The sequence below is a fragment of the Corvus kubaryi genome, unplaced genomic scaffold (genome assembly GCF_017639235.1).
Source record: "Corvus kubaryi isolate FWS band 111438036 unplaced genomic scaffold, C.kubaryi_AGA036_p1.0 66, whole genome shotgun sequence".
Classification (NCBI taxonomy): domain Eukaryota; kingdom Metazoa; phylum Chordata; class Aves; order Passeriformes; family Corvidae; genus Corvus; species Corvus kubaryi.
The window spans coordinates 19,013,009-19,036,240 of record NW_024582054.1 but is presented as its reverse complement, the minus strand read 5'-3'; positions in this window follow the sequence as shown (position 1 = coordinate 19,036,240).

The following is a 23,232-nucleotide window of genomic DNA, read 5'->3' as shown; positions in this document are numbered from 1 at the left end:
CTTTATAATTTTTCCACAGAAACAGATAAGGATGCAGATTTTCAGCACAATGGCAAGGAGAAAGCTAAAACATTTAATGTGCCAGGGCTTCTTTGCTTATGTGAAATCAGGCATGTCCCTGCCTGTCTGCATGGTCTGGGGTCTGGAGCAGCTGCGAGTCACCTGCTCAGCCCCCAGCCCCCACAGTCACTCACCCTACACAGCCAGCACTAACATGTGATGGAAGGGGCACGGGAAAAACAGGAGACCTTTTCTTCCTAATCCAGAGTAAATTACCTCCCCAATAAAAAAAAATATGGGCGCAGCCTTCAGGGTGTAAGGGCTTAATCACAAAGTTTATGTTATTCAGAAATGACGAAAGCAATGGTACACAACTCATTCAAATACACACTTGTTTTCTAAGACAGATGAATATTGCACCTTTTTGGAGCCCATCTGGGGTCCTGGACACTCCTGGAAATCAGGATTTTTATGCTGAAAGATCAATCACAAGCCAAACCCAGGAATATTAAGCAAAAATGCCACTTTGTAGGGAAATGAAAAAATAGCTGGAATTTCAACAACTCATGGATGAATTTTTTCTTTTTATGGAACCCTGGTCTTCAGCAATTTTTCTCAGTGGCTTTCTTCCTCAGACCTAAAGTAAGGAAGACTGTAGTTAAAGTTAAGGAAGACTAAGCTAAACTTAACTAGATGTCTTCTTGTTATTCTCCAGAAAGGCAAGTAATATGCCTAAAAAGTGGTAGCACATGTACAAAACAAAATTTAAAGACACTAAAAAGGCCAGATAATCTTTGTTCAAACACTATTTTTTGTTGTGATGTGCTTTTGCTGTGTTAAGAAATTATTCCTTAGCCTTTTTATTCTGAAGAACACTGGTCTAGAAAGGCATAGTATTTCTCATTAATTTCAGAATGTTTGAGCTCCTCAGAATCTATAATGTATTCTCTTGGCAGCAGGTAAGACGTAGGCGAGTCCCATTGTCTTATTTATTGAAGTATAATACAGTTTTGAATAATCCTTTCATAATACTAAAGGTTACAGCATGGGGAGTTTCACAATCTTGTGGTGTTTATCTGTACCTAGACAGTCCCAGACCATCTGCCAGGATTGTTTTTCCTTGATTATGCATCAGAAAAATTATATGACAATGAATAATTATTTTCCATGATAAACTGGGATGCAGATGACTCAAAAGACTAGTAATGCCTAGAAAACAAGTCTTTGTCTTCCAGTTCACTGGTTCAAATGCAGCTTAAGTCATAATAGACCAGAAATCAGGCCTGACTAATTTTTGGGGTACCTTATGGAATAATGTCAGTTGTATTATTTTGACAGTTGTGGCATTTCATGAGAAAGTGTGGAAGAATGAGAAAAGAGAGAAAATGACCTCAGGACAGGATGAGTCTATACTACAGTAACATTAAACATCTAACTCTATGGCAGCAATATGATGCATCAAGAAAGAGACCATGGAAAAAAGAAAAATGTCCAGTGTTTGAATGTCTCTCCTGGACACATGGGAACCTGGCAACCAGGCTGAGACTGCAACTGCTGAGAACCATCAGCAAAGCCGCTGAAATACAAACGTAATAGAAGAGGCAGTGGGAAATCAGTCCTTGACAGTGGTTACAAAAATAGTAACTATTTATACATTTAATGTATTAGGTGTCATCTGCAGGTCTCAAATGGTTTTACGGATGCCGATTAATTAAGTTTCAATACAACCTTATGAGATATTTTATTCCCACTTTGCTCCCATGATTAATGTATAAATAAATGCACAGTGAGATGAGGTGATGTGGCACAAAGACCACTGTAGGTTTATGTGATATAGTATAAAAATTAGTTTAGCTAGGTACATTTGTTCTCCTGGTTACTTAAAGTGATATTTCCCCCAGCACAATGATCTCTCTTATCCCATTAAAAATAGAGGCAATGATACCACTCTGAAATTGTTTAAAACCTATGCAAAAGAGAAGATTGTTGTATGCAATAACCAGCAACATCAATAAGGAGTATGGAAAGAAAAGATTCAGAGATTTATACTGAACTCTTTTTTTCTTGAATTTGCAGTTTCCAATATATTTTAGGTTTGGAATAGTTACAGAGAAAATGCTTTATAGAATATACAAATCTTTATGATCTACCAAACAGGAAAGGTTCTTTTTCTTTGAAAAAATTAATTCTGAGTAAAACCAAAATCAGCTGTCTTTCTGTGATCCAAACATCTTCTCCTTTTAATGATTGCTGTATGTATAAGGGAACTGTTCTATCTCCTGGTTTTGATTTTGATTCAAAGCTCCGGTTCACTTACAGATGCTTTCCCTGTCCTTTTGGGCTGTTTTGTAGAGGACACTTTGAAACAAGCTAAAATCAAGTTGGAGCAAATAATTGGCTTTGGTAAAAGCAAAACCTGCTTTTTTTTTTTTTTTAATTCAAGCTTCAAAAGATCTTTTCTACATTACAGCAAGTTTAGAAAACTGATAATTTTACAGAGAGAGAAATGTGCTTTGTCTGTGGTTTACTTTGTTCCCACTACTATTGTTGAAGGTTTTGTTCTTTTTCACCTTATGCGCTGCAGTTCACGGCTGCTGTCTTTGCAGAGCAGCCCTTTGAAAGACAGGCCTGATTGTCCATGTCATTATTCTAGCATTGACTTTCCTGCTGTTTACTTGATTCCAGGAGAGTATTCCCGATGTACATCACTCCGGAAGGAGGAGTGGCTGGAAATCAGAGCAGTGGGTTAGATGGTATGATTGGCAGCTCAGGAGCCCTTAACAACAGCTCTGCATCTCACTGACAGCCCTCACTTAATGGTTGATTCTGGACTTCAGCCCTAATCACGTAGAGCCTGTCTTGAGTGTGCAGGTAATTAACAACGACAAGCTCTGACTTGGGTTTGAGGGAGATGAAGCCCAGCCCTCTGCACAAGTACCTTTGGCTACAGTACATGGGGAGATTTTATGACCAGTTTAGGTTGCACTGGCTTTCTCTCTTCCTTCTAGTAAGGCAGGGATGATGTTAATAATTTTATTTTTATTTTTATTTTTATTTTTCTTCAGTTACATTTTCTGATTATTAGCTGGCCTACATTTCTAAAAGCTTGATCATATCTAGAGACAAACACATATCTACTTCTAGAAATTCCAAATGTCTTTTGGGGGAGATTATCAAAGGCACATAAAGGAAGTAGGAACACAAATTGTTGGGCTTTTGAAACTTTTGACTCCTGTTTTAACCCTTTTTACCAATAGATCTGACAGTTTTAAACAAGGCAGTACTTTTATTTCAGCTTCTTCATAGCTTGGCTGGCTGGCCACTGAGAGAGCTGTCAGTCAGTTCTCAGAAGGCACATATGGCAGACTTGTTAGTGTGTTTGAAATTGAGACCCATCCCAGGTCTTTCCTATATTAATCTTTTTCCACTGCTTTAGTCACTCACGCCATTGAATACCTTCCTTGCCTTCTTTATTCTTCAGCTATGAGGGCCACTGCCATAGGTGAAAGATTTGAAAAAGAAGCTCTTAGCTGCTGTGTTAAGCAATGTATTAGTAAGCAGGATTTACTTGGTAAGATCATTACATGTTTAACAGGAGAGAAAGCTTGCACTAGCCTCACATCGTTCTTCTTTGAATACATCCCGTGCAGATTCCTCAGTTAGCACGTCTCTGTATTTCTATCTGCTTCTCCATACTGAAATATTCTCCCATGACCAGTTGTGTTACTTGGTGGAGAAGCTGTCATTCAGGGGGAAACTGGGGGATGCACAGTGAAAGGATTTCAAAGCCAGCTTACCTTCATCACCTCAGCAAACCGGACTAGTTCTGAATGAAGGTAGCCCTGTTTGCCCTGTAGGGAAGTAGCATTGCAGCATAGCTTGAACACACTCCTTCAGTCAAGTAAATTAGCCTGGATCACGTGTTTTCCCCATATATACCAAGGGGTTACATTTTTTTCCAAAGGAGACTCCTTTTTAACTGTATATTAATAAAATACACCTTCAATGACAGGGATACTGCAAGGTAATTAGACTTTATATGATGCATCATGTAAGCTGATGAAGTTTTCTAATTAGTAAATTTCATACACACAATTAGAAGTATAATGTGAACCTGAAAAAAAACCTGATTAAAAAAATCCTTCTTGTGACTGGAGATGGGCAGGAAGTTTTCTCCAGCTCACAGTGTCAGTAACTGGCCAGTCTATGCTTCATGTCTTCATGGTTTCCTCCGTGGCTGTGTAGGACGGGATCTCAGCCTTGGATCTCCTTTGTTGTACAGATTCCCTGCTGGGAAAGTACCTGGAGCATTAACAATGTCTTTGAGTTCACCTGCTCTCTCCATTTTTTATTTGTGCCTGTGTGTATTTTATTAAAGATTTAAGTTTATTAGGGAGGTTTGGGGAAATGTTTTGTGGTGTATGGGAGTAAGGGAAATCAATACTCCATGGATCTGGCTGTGCCTACCACTGTGCAGTCAAGTTTTTGAAGCTCATATGTTCTCTTGTGGTTTTACATTTCTACTGTCCCAGTGTCTTTTAAATTGATCTGGAAGGGTTTACACATCTTTATGTATCACAGAAAGCTAATTTTGAAAGTAGAGTCTTTAAAAAGGTTTCAAGGGTTTGAAAGGGAGAATACAAACCAAAAAGAGAATGTGAATGGTGAAATGTACAGCTAAGATAATTTTGGATAGCAGGCACAAACCTTTCTGAGATGCCATGGTACGGGGAATGCTGTGTTAAAAAAAACTGCCTAGAGCAATAAAGAAAACAGCCATTTCTCAAGTAATTGTAGGAACTGGACTTAGGAAGTGAAATAATTGAAATGAGACACTGTTAGCCAGAAGAGGAAGCATAAATCACTGGGAGGAAGAAAATGAAATGACAAATGGGGACAGTGAAGGGGAATAGGCACTAGTACAGCTAAAACGACAGCAATAAAGATAAAATCTATAGGTGTTTTACAGAGCCAGTTTTGTGGGTGGAGAGAAACAAAATATCCCAAATTATGTATTTTTATTAATTTAGACAGTGAATTCCTGCCTACATGCTTGCTACTTTCATTTTCCTAGTGATCACTCACAATTGTGGATAGATGTGAAGAACATATTTGGAAAGCCTCTTCTGATGTCAGCAGTTTCTTGGATTTGATGGGCAGTGTGTATACCTGCACAACCACCAGTATTTTCTATATATGTAATAATAATTTCATTGTTTTGAAGATAGTGGCTGTTTTGTAGTAGATTCAATTCCTGTGTGCTCCATATCTATTCTTCAAGCTGATACTCTCTCTCATGAAAACTGGACTTCAGACTTTTAAACAGTTTTTGATCTGAAATTATTTTTGTTTAGATTGCAAAATGCCTTTTATGAAAGGGGAATGTGAAACAACAGAAGGAAAACTTCCCCTTAAAGGTAATTCTTACCTACAGATTGCTGTACTGACATTACAGAATGTAAATCTGTAAATTTGTAAATCTGCCATAGATATTTCACCAAAAAAAAGCCCCAAAAAACAAAGCAACAAACAAACCCAACAATATTCAGAGATTTAAAGGATATTCTTGAAATACAGAAAGATTATCCTGACACAGCACAGCTCTTTTGGCTAAAAGTTTTTTCTGTTACATGTTTTAAACACAGTGTCACAAAAAAGTAAAAATCTTTTGTCTTCCTCACAGGAGCCTGCATGAAGAATTTAGCATCTAGTTCAATATCTTTTACTGTGCAGAGCCTCCTGAATCTCAGGTGAATATCCCATTTCATTCACAGACAGCAATCTGTCTGGGGAAACCAGCTCATCTATGCTTTGGACCTCTGACTCCTGCTGTAACTATTCAATCTGTCTTTCTGTTTCTGTGTGTGACATTTTATGCCCTTTCATTCGTTCCAAATTGGTTTTCTCTTTAACCTTGTGGTACCAAAACATTTCATTGTATTTGAAAATAATGGCATTTGGTAACTGGCAATGCACTAAGTGGCAAAGGGCACCTCCAGTTATTTACTTGAATGCTGTTTGTATGAAGCTGAAATAATTCGATTTTCAGCAAAGGGCTATAAGCATACTAACAGTGTCTTCTGGCCCATTAGTGTAGAGACTTTCTTGGCTCTGCACTTTCACTGCTTTAAAATGAATAATCAACACCTATTGATAAGGAGGATCAGTTGTAAAGGCTTAAGGGGGTTTGGAAGGATTTTTCATAGCTATTTTTGTTGTCTAGGTTATATAGTCACTTTACTGTAACTTTACATTTCAATAGTTAATAAAAAATTCAAAATATTTCTCATGTTGAAATTGTAGTTTTCTGGCCAATCCTAAGTATTATCTTTATGCACACATGGCAGAGAAAGAAAATGAAGTATAACTATATATTTGTGTGGGAATACAAAAGGGCATATGTGCAAGATTCACTGTGGATTAAAAGGCAGTGTGAGCCCTGGGGCTGTGTATAGGGCTCAGAGTTGGACATTAAACCTTATAATGCTTGAACAAAATGATTGAAAGGTATGATTGGCCATATGAACTTTACATGAAGTGAACAGTGTGTCTTAAGTTCCTCTGTCTTCAAAGTGGAAATGATGAATTCATTCAGTGGAGCATTTTGGGGTCTTTAAATACATATTCCAGGCAAGGAGGACAGGCAGAACAGGGAGTCTTGCTAGCTTCTATTATTTTCTTCTGTTGACATAAAAATGTAAAGATTTGTTTGGCCAAGTTTATCGTATTTCAGCTAGTCTTGTTCATCTAAGTTGGCATTATTATCTAATAATTATCAAAACATAAGTTATCTATTTTGTTAAGTTACAGGTGGGAATTACTTGCCTAAGCAGAAAAAGAAGGGAGTAAGGAGAGGAGAGAGGCACATATACCTGAAGTGAATTGCATAAAGATCTGTCTGAGAACCCCTACCAGAAACAGAAGAACTTTCCTGATGTATATTTTGATATGTAGCACAATTTTTTTTTGCCTGCTATTTCTCAGACCATTTCATTTTCATTCAGATAAATTCTTACTCATTTGCATGTCATTATACAATGCTGATTGTATGTTTAGTGACAACAATCACATAAGTCTGCAGGTTCAGCAACAGTTCAACTACACAGACAGATGTTTGTTCATTCTTAATGGCATTAGTTTGGGTGACGTTTGCCTTTTAATGCACATTATTCATGCTCAATTATGGTGGAATAGATAAAGAATTGAAAGATACATCTGTGTTCCTGAATGAAGAGTCTTTGTGACATGCTTATAGAGATTGAAGTGTCATCCAAGTAAATTAATTATAACAATCTGTTTCCAAATTCAATCTGGCAATTACTTCTTTTTCAGAATAGCCAGCTTTGATTTTGTTTACAGATTTTACATAAACTTCACAACAGACCCATAACCATGTCACCAATTAATTGCTTTTTTGAGGCTCTGTGCAGCTGCAGAGGTTACAGAAGAATTGAGCCTGGGGAGGGAATGGAGTGGTCTCCGTTCTTTGCTGTTGGAAAGCATCAGGGGAAGTCTATCTATCTGAGTCATGGATCAAATTTCTGAATATGTATCATGAATGAGGGACCCCAAATGACTCTGGTACTCAGTTTTTCCAGTTCTGAACTCTTAGTATGTCACAGAGTCACAGAGTAAGCTGAGTTGGAAGGGACCCACAAGGATCATGGAATCCAGCTCCTGGCCCTACACAGCACCATCCCCAAGAGTCTCACATGTTTGCCAATAGCACATAAGATCTACTGTGTGGTAAGTGATAGTTAGATTGTTTTTCATAAAGGATTTTGATCTGTTCATGTTGAAGTCTATAGAGCAAGAAAAGGCTGAACTTGGCTCATGTCTGTCAAAGTGGATACATAGAAATAGTAGTGATTTTTTGTTAGACTGAAGTTCCTTTTTAAACTTGTAACTGTGTCTTGTAATGTTTGTTACTCTGAGATTTGTCTTCAAACTGCAGGTGAATTTCACATATGCTGTCAGAGTGCCTTTATCATCAGCTTTCTTAGAGTACACACTTGTGTGCTAATACTTTTCTGGACTCCAAATCACAAATTTAAACCAACTCTGTCCTATCATTTTCCCACTTTTACTTTAATGGGGTATCTGCAAATTAATCCTACCAAAAGCCAGTACTAAACCTTGACATATTCAAGAAAAATTCAGATCATGAATAAACAGGATCTGGATTTACATCTCATTACAGAAAGTATGAAACTGGGTCTTATATTTCTTTGATGTCCAACTTAGTTTAACTGATGGTGATCTTGAACCAAATGCTGGACGGATGTGTGCATATGTGTATGAAACTACATAATTTCTATCAAAAGATACATCAAGAAGAAAGGAGAAATGCAGGTTGAGGGAGGAATTTTTAAAAATTGAATGTTAGGTGTCTCATGGTTATTCAATACATGAATCCATCATGATAGTGCTGTTTCCAGAGAAACTTTGAAAGTTATTCCCTAGAAACAAAATGAAGATCAATTATCTCCGGCAAAAGTGCAATACTCTTACAGAATGGCAGTGGCATGCAATGGGAATAGTGGCAAAGGCAGTTTTTTTCCCCTTTAGTATATCAGTCATATTAATCAGCTGCTTCTTTCTTTGTCCTAATAGATGCATTATGAGGAGGAAGTGCTATGACTATAAGGAAAGGTGTTTTCTTGAGTGTATGCCCTTTTCCTATGTGATGTCAAAGCATCTTTACAAAAGGTAGGTCTCTCTCTGTGCCAGTGTGCCATCAAGAGCAATCTCACTGCAAAGGAGGTCCCTTACTAGCTAGTTGTTGACTCAGACAAAAGCTGTGTGCTGGGTTTGCTTTATCTGCAAACACCACTATGGTTATCAATAGCAGATCACAGGGGGATTCAGAGCCCTTCCTTCAGCAATGTAATAGAAAAATAGATTTTTACAGGTGAAAGAACAGCATGAAATGCTGCAGAAATAACTCCTTTAATTATTAATGAATCTAATTATTATTATTATTAATGATGATACCATGCTTAGAGCCATTAGTACAAATCTTAAATAAATGCAGGCCAAGCACTTTTTTTATAGCCTGGAATTACACAGTCTAAGGGATATTCATAATTAGAAAGCTGCATTATAATATTATGCATTATGATTGTTATATCAGCTAATTTTGCTGCATTTGTCTAATTGTTGCATTTGCTTATGAATCTTAATTAGCCACTGTGGAATTGAATGCAAATAAAAGATTACTGAACACAAAATAAAAGGTTTAGATAAAATCTGTTAAATTATGAGAATGAATTCTGTCACTTATTAAGAATAATAAATTAATTGACTTTAGATGTTACCACAGTCATAGCACAAAATAACATTTTATTCCTGGTTTTCAATATTAAGAGCAAGTTAGCTTTGTATTTGCATGGAAGCAAGGGCCTAGGAAAGTAGACTCTTAGGGAGATGCCACCAGTACCTGTAAGTCAAAGAAGCTATTTATTTGGCAATGCCTTCCATCCTCTGAAATTAGATGGGCAATTGTCTTCAAAAGTCATGTGCTTATGTAAAATGCAGCTTGTCTTTGTCGCTTTCATCACCTAAGTGTCATATACACCACCAATTACATATATACAGTAGCTGTTTCCTTTGGAAGTTTTGAGGTGTTGATAAGAAAAATCCTGTCACCAATGAAGAGATCTACAAAGTAGCTGAAGAAATTTTCATCCTCAACAGGACTGGAAACCATTTGCTATATTCTGGTGACCTGTCTGGATACTACAACACCCCACACCTCCCACTCCTCACATCCAGTCAAAACAAAGAGGAAACCTGATAGCCCAATAGGAACCAGTCCCTGCCACTGCTGCTGGACAAATGGAAACTCATAGATTTTCCGAGTGAGAGGCCTGGAGATCCCTCTGTGCTCTTTGATTCTGAAATTCCTCAGCAATTCTGTATGTTAGCCTATAATGTGTTACAAATAAAGACCCCTCAGCTCTTAAAATAACATTTCTCCTGCTATCTCCCATCATAAATACTCAGTTATAAATCATGCACTGCACAAACTGAGCCTCATGTTCTTGTGTATTCTTGTCCCTGTCCTGAGTTACTGATTTCAGCACTAGTGGCTGTAGCTGTGATACTGAGGGAGCAGCAGGAATGAACCTTCAAGGCACAGTCTGTTCTCCCCTTCGTGTTGCACAGAGCAGATAAAGCACACTCCTGTGCTAGTTGTGCAGGAGGAGGGGCAGCTCCTCCAGCCACTCTGTTTGCATTCAGGATAAATGGCAAGGATTCACTCACTCATGGGCCATCACAGTCTATCCTGCTTATCTAGCCTGCATCTTTGAATGCAGAGTATTTACTGGAAAACAATGGATTATAGGTTTTTTGAAACCTTGTTGCCTCATTTTAGAGACTCCAGGTGACACTGCTGCTGCCTTGGGAACTTACCGATGTTTAAATGCCACTGTTGTAAGGAAATGGCCTTTTCCATATGTCAAACTGCCTCTTCTAAGCCACTTGGATTGTGATCCTTCCTGGGTAGCCAGGCAGATAAGCTGCCTTCTGCCACACACACCTTTTCAATGTCTCAACATGTAAGAAAGCGATCAAATTACTCCTCAGCTTTCTTCTTAGGTAATCAAATATCTTGAATCCTTGAGACATGCAATATGTTTTTCTAGCCCCTGGATACTCTTTTGTGAAATTTAGACTGCAACAGAAAGCAATTCACGTATTTTAAAAATTGGCATGCACGTAAGATTTTATCATACAAAACAACCAGCAGAGAGATGCTTCTCTCCTAGTGTGGGCTCATCTGTGCTTCACTACTAATAAATTTATATTTCTCTTCACTGATGTATTGCCAAAATGTTGTAAGTGTTGAACATTACATTTATTTAGCCTTAGTGCTGCTCGTAAGACTTGTTCTTTCTAGGAATTACTCTGCCATAGTTAGTGGTATGAACAAAGACTTGGATTATGCCTCACATTTCAGTTTCCAGTCAAACCAAGAGGAAATGCATTATTTCACAGGTGTGCCTTCTCTGGGGTTACTAATGCAGACTTGGACCTCAACCTTTTTTACCTGAAAGGTCAGTAATTTAGTAATGCCAGCTAGTTGGCTCTTTTCCTTTTAACTCACTATTATAACAAAAAGCAGCTATATCCAGAATGATTATTATGGAATATATGTTATGCCCATCTGTTACAGTAGGATATTGAGAGCCTAGAGAGGGTGATTCATAATTCTGAGGCAATGTCCTATGGAAAGCATAGAGCACGGTGGCAGATGGGAAGAGATGTATCCGAGCAGATGGATCTGGGTGTGGTTCACGTCTCATGCACTGGTTTGCACTGGGACAGAGCACTGGGGCTAATTTCTTGCCAGCAGGAACAGCCTGCAGTGTGCACTTGTACCAATCACCAGCAGATACCAAAATAATTCCGCTGAGGAGGCAGGCGTGCTCACAGTGCTGCTTATCCCAGCACGAGCACTGGCACAGCAGCTGCACAGGAATAGCCAAGGGCAGAATTTTGCTTTCAGAATAGAATGCCAGAGTGAGAAACCACATAATGTGTTTAGGTATGACTGCTGATGGTGTCTGAGTGTATTCTGGATTGACTGACAGGGCTTCCCAGATGCCCACAGTTACTAGTCAGTGACAGCAAGGTGACAAACACATTGACAGCAGAATGTACTGTACCATATCATCTTCTAAAATGGTGATGAGTACAGGAATGACAGAATTTGATTGAAGAAGGCAGTTCTTGGTAATGTTAGAGATCATAGTTTGACTTGCAATATAGTGTTTTCAAACAATATAATAATACTTGTGATAGTCCAAAAAAGCAGCCTAAGCAAATGAAATGTTTAGCAATGATACTGTTTTGGAAAAGTGCATCACACCAATTAAATACCACTTTATATTCAAAATCTGAACTTGCCATTACTAATATCATACATACTACTCATTTGATGAAATAGGGCATAGCTCAGAGCTCATCAAACTCCCCAGAAATCCTTCCTCATAATCTGATGTTGATGCCTTAGGTTTTAAACTTAATATTTTTCAAATTCTGTACTGCTTGGTGTGTGACTCTGAAGTTTCTTGTAGCCTGTTAATTTCTGCTCTTGTGCTAGGTAGACATAACAAAGCTTCTCTGGATCTGCTCTTCAAGGACACTTAGGCTGTCCTAGGCTCAAAAGTATAAACCAAAGAGCCTCTAAAGGGGGGATAAACTGCGGGGAAAACTAAAGCTTTAATTGGAGAATTAACCCTGCTATGCAAATGAACCAAACCTATAAAAGAGTGAAGAACTCGTGACCTGGGGTCCAGCTTGGGGTCCATTTTGAGAATAGCTTCAGGCTCCCAGGGTGTACCTTTGAAGGCCTTTCAAATAAATACCTCTTTTAATCCTTTACTCCTGTCTAGTCTCTGTTTCTAGGAGAAACATCAAGGCATCAGTTCGAGCTAGCTTATGCCCTTTGTACACTGATATTGATTTTTGGAAAAAAGTTGCTCCATGAAAAAAACATTTACAAGGTGGGACAAGATGAAGAGAAAAAGTAATATACATTACCACAGCTATCATAATTCACTTCTCTAACTTGATTTCTGTTCAATTCACAAATTACACTAAGTCTGAGTTTGAGAAGGGAATATTTCCAATGTACCCTCTGCAGGTGGTTTCAGGCTAAATTCAGTTCTGGGTAATGGTGTAAGCACTCAGTAAGCCCTCAATTAAGTCTTTCCACTGAGAAGTATATTTTTGCTTTTCTTTGATCTGCAGGTGGGAACTATCAGAATTCATCAAGTATATTTTAATCAATAGTGGGGGTTGGCAGTACAAATATGCGAATGGTGATTTTGATAGCCTGTAAGGCCCTGTGAGGTTATTTTTTACTCACCACCATATCTATCTGTAAAGAGATAGCTGGATGGAAGAGAGAAATATATTTGAAATATGCCAAAAAAGATACCTGTGCACAAAGGATGTCCACAGAAGCCTGTGTTGGGGCCCAGTGGTAGAGCATGATGATCTAAAAGGCATGTTTGGCATGGGGTAGTGCATACTCCACAGCTCTCTCCCTAAGGTGCACAGGAATAACTCACATTTGTGCTTTTCTCAGCAAGAGATTGTGTCTGCCAGGGCTCAAGCGTCTGCTGGGAGCTGAGCAGCCTCCCTTCCCGTTAGCACCATGTTGTCTTGGATCCTGCTCTTCAAAGCTTCTGGATAAGCTACAATTAATGACTTTACAGAATTTTGAGGATCTCTGAGAATCTTGGCATTTGGAGTTCAGGTGGCGAGATGCTCCAAACCATGCTCAGAATCATCATGAAAGACAGTGTTGTAAACCAGGTTATCTTTAATAACTGCACACTGCCAACAGCAGTGTAAGGTTCAAGAGAAGCTCTGAAAGCAGAAGGAAGATGCACATTGGTTGTCGAGTCACATTTTGTACCTTCTGCCCTCTCCTTTCGGAGGATTTTTATAGCAACATTTCCCATTCTGTACCTTCTTCCTTTATGCATATATTATAATCCCCATTGCCCCAACTTGAAGAAAATAGCCTTGCTTATTTTAGGAAATCTAATCATTTACCTGTAAACAGAAAGACACATGTCTGCAAAGTTCATCATAGTAAGCCTTGTGCTTCTAATAGAATATTGCTTTCTTCTCATCAAATAGTTTATTACTTGATTGGGCACCCTGATATTTTTTTCACAAGATACAGCTATCACCAAGGGAATTAAGGACTTTTCAGCATAAGAATTTGCTGTGTTTTGGGTTTGTTTTTTAAGAAAATATATTCCTACACAGCTTTGAGAAGAGTGTTATCACAGATGGATCCCTTCAAGGCAAGCACTGTTGCCATACCCAAGGGAAACAAAATTTTATTTTTACACTTAGCTGAATTAATTTATTGAATTGGTGTATGCTATAGTTAAAGGTCAGCATGTACACGTAATTTCTAATAGCTGCAACTTTTATGTGAATTCTCAAGTTCCATAGATAGAAAAATGAGAGCCACATTGGAGACAAGGGAGTTCTTCCATTCTGTGCTGAGATGATGACTTCTTTAATATCCCCTTTATAAGAATCTTTGTGGTTTAGCACCTCATATGAAATTTAATACTTTTCCACAAATGGCTGACAGCAAGGAAGAAATACAATTATCTCAGGACAAAGAAGTTATTTTTAGAGCTCTGTATTGTCTGCTTGGCATCAGTTTTTTATAATACTTGACATGACATATATAACACGTATATAATTGGACTACTTGCTGCTCTGTATTCAGACTCTGATCTTATTTATATCTTTGCTGTGGGAAGTTTGTATCCAGGTGCAGTGGCTGACCAGCTCAGCCACAGCCTTTTCTCACTGTCTGGCACAGTCACTGGTAAGGCAAATGCTATTGGTAGTAGCAGTTTGCTAGTAGTAAATATAGAAAAAAAAAGTGTATTTGGAAAATAACAGTTGTTAAATCTCTGCTTTTACATTTATTGGAAAATAGAGACTGTGCAGGTGATGTGTTTAAGATGACATAATACTGGTGAGGTAGGGGTGGCCATGCGATACAGGATCACAGCTTCCCATAATTCAGGGAAGGGTATTTTCTTGGCTACAGTGATTATCTGCAAAGCTATTTTCCAGCAGTCTTAGATGTCTGTGAGTGCATGTGTATACCTGCACACATGCTGCTCCCCTGCTGACTGCATGCACTGCGCCCTCAAGGAGAAGTGATGCCCAACACAAGGAAAGAGAAAAACAACATCCCGGGAGGGCAGCGTGGCAGGAGAGGGGAGAGTGTGGGCATAGTGATTCTGGCCTAGCAGACACTCAGCACAGTATCAAGGCTCTATGTTCCTTTAGTATCTGTTTCATATCATGTTCCCACAGAACCAAATCTTTCAGATATCTTCCTTATTGATAAAACTTTCTGGCACATGTTTTCTTGTTCTGTCTTGATTCGCATAGAGTGAAAATTACTGGGAGGTGTTTTCTTTTGGTGAATTACTAAACCACTTATTCTTGAAAAAATATTGTGTTAGTGGGAAATTATTATTATTATTGTTATTATTATTATTATTAGTAGTATTATTATTAACAACAGTAATAATAATAATAGTGTTGGTGGGAGCTACTGAGAACATTACTGAAATATATTCTAAGATTAAAAACTAAGCCTGTTTCCAACACTTCAACAACTCTTGAAGTTACAGAGCCTGAAGCTGAAATCATGTTTTCTCGTCAAGGATTTATATTTCCAGCATCTGAACATACCACTGGTCCTTCTGACACATTATTGATTGGTTCACCTTTTGTTGTTGATAAGCATTGTTGGCATTGTTGACACCTTCAGACCACGACAGAGTCAATACTGATTGACTCTACACATTCAGCTCTACACATAATAACTATTCCTAGGTTGCAAAAGGGAAGAATGGAAAGGCTTTTTGTGTGTTTTGTATCAAGCTCCATGGTCAATAGCCAGGAGACCATTTAAATGGGTATAGCTCATACAGTTACTTGAGCACCTCACTGCAATGCTTACATATCTATCTATAAAAACATTTTAAAGCAAAAAAAAAGACATGTAATACTTTTCTCATTGCTACTTATATCTGAGAATATGGAGAAAATTTCTCAACAATGAAATCTGATTACTGATTAGGCAACTTAATGATGCAAATTACTTTACATGGGACTTTTGAAATTAGACTAATGAAAAGACAGCAGGGAGCAATTCTGCAGCAGATGATGGAGTCATGAATATATACTTTTATTTTTAAGAGTCTAGCTGTAGATTTCACACTTACATGTTAGAAAAACTTTATTGTTTCCTTAATTAGGTTTTCAATGAATTAACTTTTTTTTTACCAGAGAATTTAGCTTGTGTATAATTACCTTGCATTGGTATCCCCACAGCATGATTCATGGCTGAATTTCTACAACATAGTTCCATTTGGTACCCAAGCTTTTATTAAATCTCTTTTACCTTAACTATCACTGCAGTGATGGAATTCCTAAAAATAGTTTGTGAACTGCATGTCAGTCTTTGCTGAGTCTACAGGACTAGTGGAAGACTTGCAGCCCACAAAAATTACACTGAGTAAATAATGCAAGACAAAGAATTTTTTTTTTTTTTAATTTTAACAAATACAAACTGATCTCATTCTCTGGCAATTCTTCTCTTTTTTTCCTGCCTTTCATTGCAAGAGGAAAAAGTATCTTGTTTAAATGAGTAGCTGTTATTCCTGCCCAACATAGCACTCTACATTTATTCTAACTGTTTTTATTCACATATAATTATTAATATAAGAGATCAGCAAGATTCTTCTTCTTCTCTGATCAAGCTGATTTATCTGGCTGTAGTAATTTCTTGAAATTCAGCATGAATTTAGATCATGCTCATTGTATTCTAAGGTAAGGTAAAGACATGATGTTTATTCTTGTAAACAACTTTTAATTTTAAAACTGCCCTTTCAAGTTACTTCACTTCCATCACTTCCATATTAAAGAGCTCTTCAGAGAAGTAACTAAGAGGGACAAAAATAGCCCAAATAAAGGGAAAAGCAAAAAAGGGGGAAAAGCACAGAAGATTGCAGTAACAAGGAACCTGAGTTGCCTGACATCAGTTTATTTTGCCATCACATTCATATGAAATTCCATGGTGGTTGACCCTGAAGTTAATTTAAGCGCTGAGAAAGTTCTCCTGAACCCTGCTTGTGGCTGCCATTGTGGTAAATATGCCCTTTCTGACCCAGCCAAAATACTATTACCTAATGAGTACTTTTTTTCCTTCCCCAACAACATGACAATTCCATATACTGTGCCATGGCTCACAGTTGCTTGTGTTAGTAATAAAGATGTGAGGAGTTGAGCAGAGATTTTTTAATAAATATTCTTCAGGACATATAACAGACCAAGGTGGAGCAATATAGAGAAATGAACTCTGGAAAAAGAGAAAAAGAAGGGAATGAATATAAGGACTAGTGAAATGGAGGCAGAAGAAAAAGGAAGAATAGAAACTTAAGGCTTCATATTGGATGGACTTGCACAGCATAACACTGAACATTTTTCTTTGTTAAATATAATGTTTAGATACACTTGACTGAACCAGCAAATGGGAGAAGCTGATGTGTACTACTGTAGACAGCTCTCAAGGCTCACTGTTGGGCCTTTTGTTTTTTGCTCCTGGGTCTGATGACTGACAGCTTGCTGGAGCTCATGGCAGAGGCTGAAAGGACCATAGTGGCTCACGCCAGCCTCATGGGAACTCAGGGCACAGTGGCCAGCTCCATTCCCAAACTTCCTTTTCTTTTGTTTAAGAAACAGATTTAAACTAGGGGGGTTTTTATGCTTTTCCATAAAGTCTGCCTGAACGGACCAAAATCGCCACCTAGTGAGGACAGTCTCTCAGCTCACTCATTTTACACAAGTCTTTTGGAAATACAACTGAGATACTTGTAATATTCCACTGCATTTAATTTTGAGTGATAATGATAATACTGTGCAAGAAAAAACCCCAAGAATTTAAGGAAAAATGTATTTGCTGAAGTGACAGGAACACAGGCATTTTCCATAAAATAATATGTATCCAAGCACAGGTGTTCCTACCATCTCTCACTGCAATCATTGAGGTGCTTACTTTAATGTCTTCAGAATGTATTTACAGGAATCTTGAGTGAAGAGCCAGATTTAATGTCTGCACTGGGGATCTTATGCCTCCTGCATAGGTAGTGCTTCAAAAGGTTTCTGAGTTCTTGATCCTGGTTTCTCTGAATGAATTGCTCAAAATAAACAAACTGCCTAATTGGCTAAAACCCAAAGAAGTACCCAGAAGTGGTTTCACTTGTAGTATGTCTGTAGTGAATTGAAGTGAATGCACAACAAAGAAAAGATAAACCTATATGTACGACGTTAGCAAGTTTTTGAAAAGGCTTCTAGCTAAATCCATTTTGCAGGTTCCTTTTGCTTGATCTGAGTAGTCAAGACACTTTTCTGTTACTTCCACCACGACACAACATATGTAAGTTGTTTCCTGTCACAATGAAGAAATAAACTGACTATTTAGGTTTTAAAAAATGCATAGCAAATCACTCTTAAGATTTTATTTAAAAAACAACTACAGTTAAATATACTATATTTTAGATTATTTTTTTCCTGTCCTACATTTCGTCTTTTAAAATTAACATTGTAAAGACTGTGCAGTTATGAACATAAAACACAAGAAAAAGCAAGGGAAAATACACATGAACTTCCAAATACAAGAGCTGTGACTTTCAGATAACCGCATGAAAGAATTCTGAAGAAATCAGGAGTATAAACAACAGTGAGACAGGAAGAATCAGTGGGTGTTTCCCTCAGATAAAGTTATTTTCCTTGACTTGCCTTGGTAGAGATAGAGTTATGGTGCTTACTGCTGATGAATTTTTCTAGATCTTTTTGAAACTGTGTATGTCAGGCTTATATAAAATCAAATATTGAATCTACTAGTAGTGTACTAGGGATCAAAAAAACTCCAGGATTTTTTTCCTCTTCAAACAGGTCTAATTTTAAATGCTAAATGCTACTGCCTAAATTTATTTCCTGCTTTCCACAGAAGTAAATCATCCTCTAAGTGTGAACACTAAACTTTGTGATGAAATGTGCTACTCAAACAGAGCACAGGGAATTTTCAGAGCTGCAGAATTCAATGCAAAGTTACATGTGGAGTCACAGGTAATACACAGTACACCTCACAATACACTGTAGTATCTTACTCCTTCTGTTATGTTAAGACGTCTGAGTGATACATGAAAGGGGTTGAGACACTGCATTGTGAACCAACAGCCATCAGAAGGGGAAGGAAGACTGGCACTGATCACATCAAAACAGGTGTCCAAGAAATTACATCCTGTATTTCACACGTTTCTGGCACAAGCTCTGTAACAAATGTGACTGCAGCATTGTTTCCCTGTACAACATCTCAGTATGAAGCTTTTTCCTAGGTTGGTTGTGCTCCACAGAACCTGTATTAGGTTCACATACACTGGGCTGCCAGACAATGACATGCTTGCTCTCTGCATGCCAGGAAGGAGAGCTCGCTTCTGTTTGCATGGGGTTACCATGAATACATCAGCAGTCCTCAGTAATTTGACCTTTTCTGTTTTTTTTTTTTCCTGCTGCAATACATTCTGAAAAGGAGCAGAAACTTTGGTTTACTGTGGATTATTTATTGTTGCACTGCATGAGGATAAGCAAAGAAGATAGTGAAGCCATGTGTTTATGCTCTCATTCTGAGAATACAATGAATCTCAGGAATTGCTTCATAGATATTTGGCAGAGTTAAGAGTTCCTTTTTTCCTCTAAGAATTAGTGCTTTTTACCTTCCTTCTTGTTTCAAAGTCCTTGAGTCTCCTGTGGTGAAAAGATAACTCAGAAGATGTATTAGCATAAGCCAGACTACTTGTTCAGACACAGGAGACCTGGTGCCTCAAATTAGGATACTCACCTCAGTTTCACCAGTTCATTTCATTTAAGGATGTGAGCCTAAGGATGTGAGTCTAAGGAATTCCTGATTTACAGGATCAACAGCATTTTCCTCACAGTGTTTCCTCACACATATAATCAAGTATGTGAAACAGAACACGTGTATGGATCTCTCCTTTAGACTGTAGCTTTCTGGAATTAGTACTTGTTGGGACATCTGGTAAGGTAGCAGCTATCAGATGAAGGAAACTGAGGTGAAAATTTCTTCAATAGTTCAATATATCCCTGAGATATGACTAGGATTGAGATGCAAAAACCTCCATGCTAAAATGCTAGAAATTGGAAATAAGACTGTTCCTGGGTGTAGTTCTTCATGTGTGGTCAGAAAAACAGCCATTACTTTCTTCCCCTGTTGTTAAAAGGGAGGAAGATTTTTAAACAGGGAGAAATGACAGGCAAGGCCAAGATTCTACAAGAAATCAAAACAGAACTGCAGCTGGTATGAAATATAGCACAAATTTAGGGATATTAGGACCATCTCTTGCAAAAAGCTTGTGCAAGTCATTGTTTATGTTAAATGAACTTCAGTAAGTCATTTGAAAGGCAATGTGCCACAACAAAATGCTCTGAAGAATCATCATAGAATCATAGAATGGCTTGCCTGGAAGGGACCTCAAAGATCATCTAGTTCCAACCTCCCTGCCATGGGCAGGGACAGTTTCCACCAGACCAGGTTGCTCCAAGCCCATCCAACCTGGCCTTGAACACCTCCAGGGATGGGGCATCCACCACTTCTTTGGACAACCTGTGCCAGTGCCTCACCACCCTCATGGCAAAGAGTTTCTTCCCAATATCTAATCTAAACCTACTCTCTCTCTGTTTCAAGCCTTTCCCCCTCGTCCTATCTCTACATCTCTTGTAGAAAGTCCCTCTCCATTTTTCTCACAGGCTCCCTTCACGTACTGGAAGGCCACAATTAGGTTGGCCTTAAGCCTTTTCTTTGCCAGGCTGAACATAGCCAAATCTCTCAGCCTTGCTTCATAGGAGATCTTCTCCATCCCTCTGATCATCTTGAAGACCCTCCTCTGGACTCACTCCAACAGGTCCATGTCCTTCCTGTGCTGGGGACTCCAGAGCTGGATGCAGCACTGCAGGTGGGGTCTCATCAGAGTAGACCAGAGGGGCAGGATCCCCTCCCTCACCCTGCTGCCCACACTGTTTTGGATGCAGGATAGGATTGGCCTTCTGGGCTGTAAGTGCACACTGCAGGGTCACGTCCAGCCTCTCATCCACTGGCAACCCCATGAAGGTTATATGGGTTTGGACACTAGTACACTGTCTGGGTGTGCTTTTACCCAATCTGTCATCAACTCTGTTTTTCATCCAGCAATGGATCTTGACTTTACCAAGAAAATAAAACAAAAGAAAAGAATATTTTATCCCCGTATTGAACCTGTAGCAGTTGCTATAGAAATAACATTTCTCAAAATGCTAAATTTATAGTAACAGCTACCTTTGCTCTGGAGACATCATCTTTTATTTTTTCAATTTCTCTCACACCCTGTTAAAAGAAGCTCTGAGTCAGTGCTCCCATCACCAAAATATTAAAAGTTAATTTTGAAAACAGAACAAAAAAGGGATTGACCTATTTTCCCATGGTTTTTTGCACCTCCCACTGTTTAAGCATTTCCATGCCACATTAGTGATGATGTGTGCACTCTGATATTCAGTGAGAGATGCTATAGGACACACACTCTGCTGTACAGGGGCTGGATGCAGGCTGTAGGTGATAAACTGCTGACAATGCCTCTGAGTTGGCAGATACGAGAATCTGACTCTGTCTTGTCCAGCATCTTTGTAATTCACCTGGATCAGACTTTTTGCATATCATTTGATGCAGTCTCTTCCTTAATGTTTTCTGTTTGGTTTTTGTTGTTGTTGTTGGGGTTTTTTCTTCTTTTTTATTGTTTGGGTTTGTTTCTCTTTTCTGAAGTCCCAGTCCAGAACATACTTTATGACTTTCTAGGATATTAAAGGATTTAGGTGAAATAGCTTGGTTACCTTTAACTCATAGCTGAACAGCCAAAACGTCCCTGTGTCAGCTTAGGCTAGCAATTTGTTAGTAACACAGCCATTGTGGTGCAGCAATAAAGGAAAAACCTTTATGAAAAACACATGCACAATGTGTTTTGCTCTTTCCTCTTATCAGAGCTAGAGCATCACTTACCAGATGCTGCCTTGGATCAGCCCCGTCAGGGACCCTGCAGGTACAGAGGAGTTGGTGGCCTTGGGCAGGGTCAAGCTGCCATCTAGCAGGGCTTGGGGACCAGCAGGAGCTGCTGTCTGAGGCAGAAGGAGAGCCCTGGCAACTGGCAGCAGTGGCCTTTGGGTGCAGCAGCTGCCCCTGCCTCCTCTGAACTCAGAGCCGTGCTTCGCTTTCCTTCCCTGCAGCCTTGTTCTGGGCAAGCTGATTTTTTGTTGCTGTGGTCCTGCTAGTCCCAAGCACTCATACTCTCACTCATGTTCTCTCTCTCTCTGCTGTATGGAGGTGGGACCAAATGAATAGTTTGGTTTTTTCCCACCTTAGAAAGTAGAGAACTAGACTTGATGATGACACTGATGAAACTGGTAGTTACGGGAATTGGCACATGACTAAACTATGGCCCACTGCTTCCTTCTCTACTGGCATTTAATCAAGAGTGGAGACTTGTCACTAGATTTATCAGAATGATTTCAGTGGCGTCATTCTGTGTGAATGGAAACAGGACATGGAATATATTAACTTAATAACTCAAATTCATACTTTGTCATTTTCAGTGGTTCTGCAGTTAGATGTGTTAAACACCAAAAAAACCCCCAAAACCAAAAAACTACAGGCTAGGAAGGTGTCTCTGTCAGCCTATAACCTTGTGAGTCAGGTCTGGCCACACTGACGTTAATAAAGTGAAGCTTATCTGTAGCTACATCAGAACAGAATAATGATCTGTAGGGATGCAGATTGTGGCTGATAGTTAGAGTAGATGATCTTAATGCTATTTTCCAACCTTAATGATTCTAAGATTCTGAAAAGAAACAGATTAAATGATGTCTGGAATTCCACCAGCTGGGTCACCACAGTTCACTGAAAATCCCTCAATTTAGGAAGCTGGGCTATATATTTGCTGGACTTTTGGCAGACAGATTCTGTTTTAAGAGAACTATTGATAGACAAATTCACTCCTGCTGCTATTAAGCTGACAGCAGTATTCTTTGGCACTGACATTTCATACCCTGTGGATCCTAATTAAGTTACCATCACAGCCCTTTTAATTATCCATATTCTTGTTATATTGATTTGAAGTGAGATAGGAACTATGGTGACTCACTGAGACCATATTCTAATGTCTGTAGGCATTGCCTGTGAGGAAAATGGAATTTGAATACATGCCATTCTACTTGCCATTAAATAGACATGTGAATGTCATAAACTCATTTGTGTAAGGAATGTCATTGCTTTGGGAAGAATTCCTGTGGATTTGCATTGGAACAGTTGGCCAGACCTGCTCTTGTGCCTTGCTGAGATGCCATGGGACTGTGGCTTTTCAGTGACGATGCTGCCCAGGCTGCCTGGCTGTCACCCTCAGCTCCTCGCTCACTGCCCCTTGCAGAGCTGCTGGCTCTCACTGCTCCCTGACGCAGAGGTTAAATTTGACTCAGTTTTGTTGCTTACCTTCAGTTTTCATTATTCTTTAAATTAATTCTTAAATTCTTTAAATTAAAAGCTGAAATAGAATTAACTTTCCAACC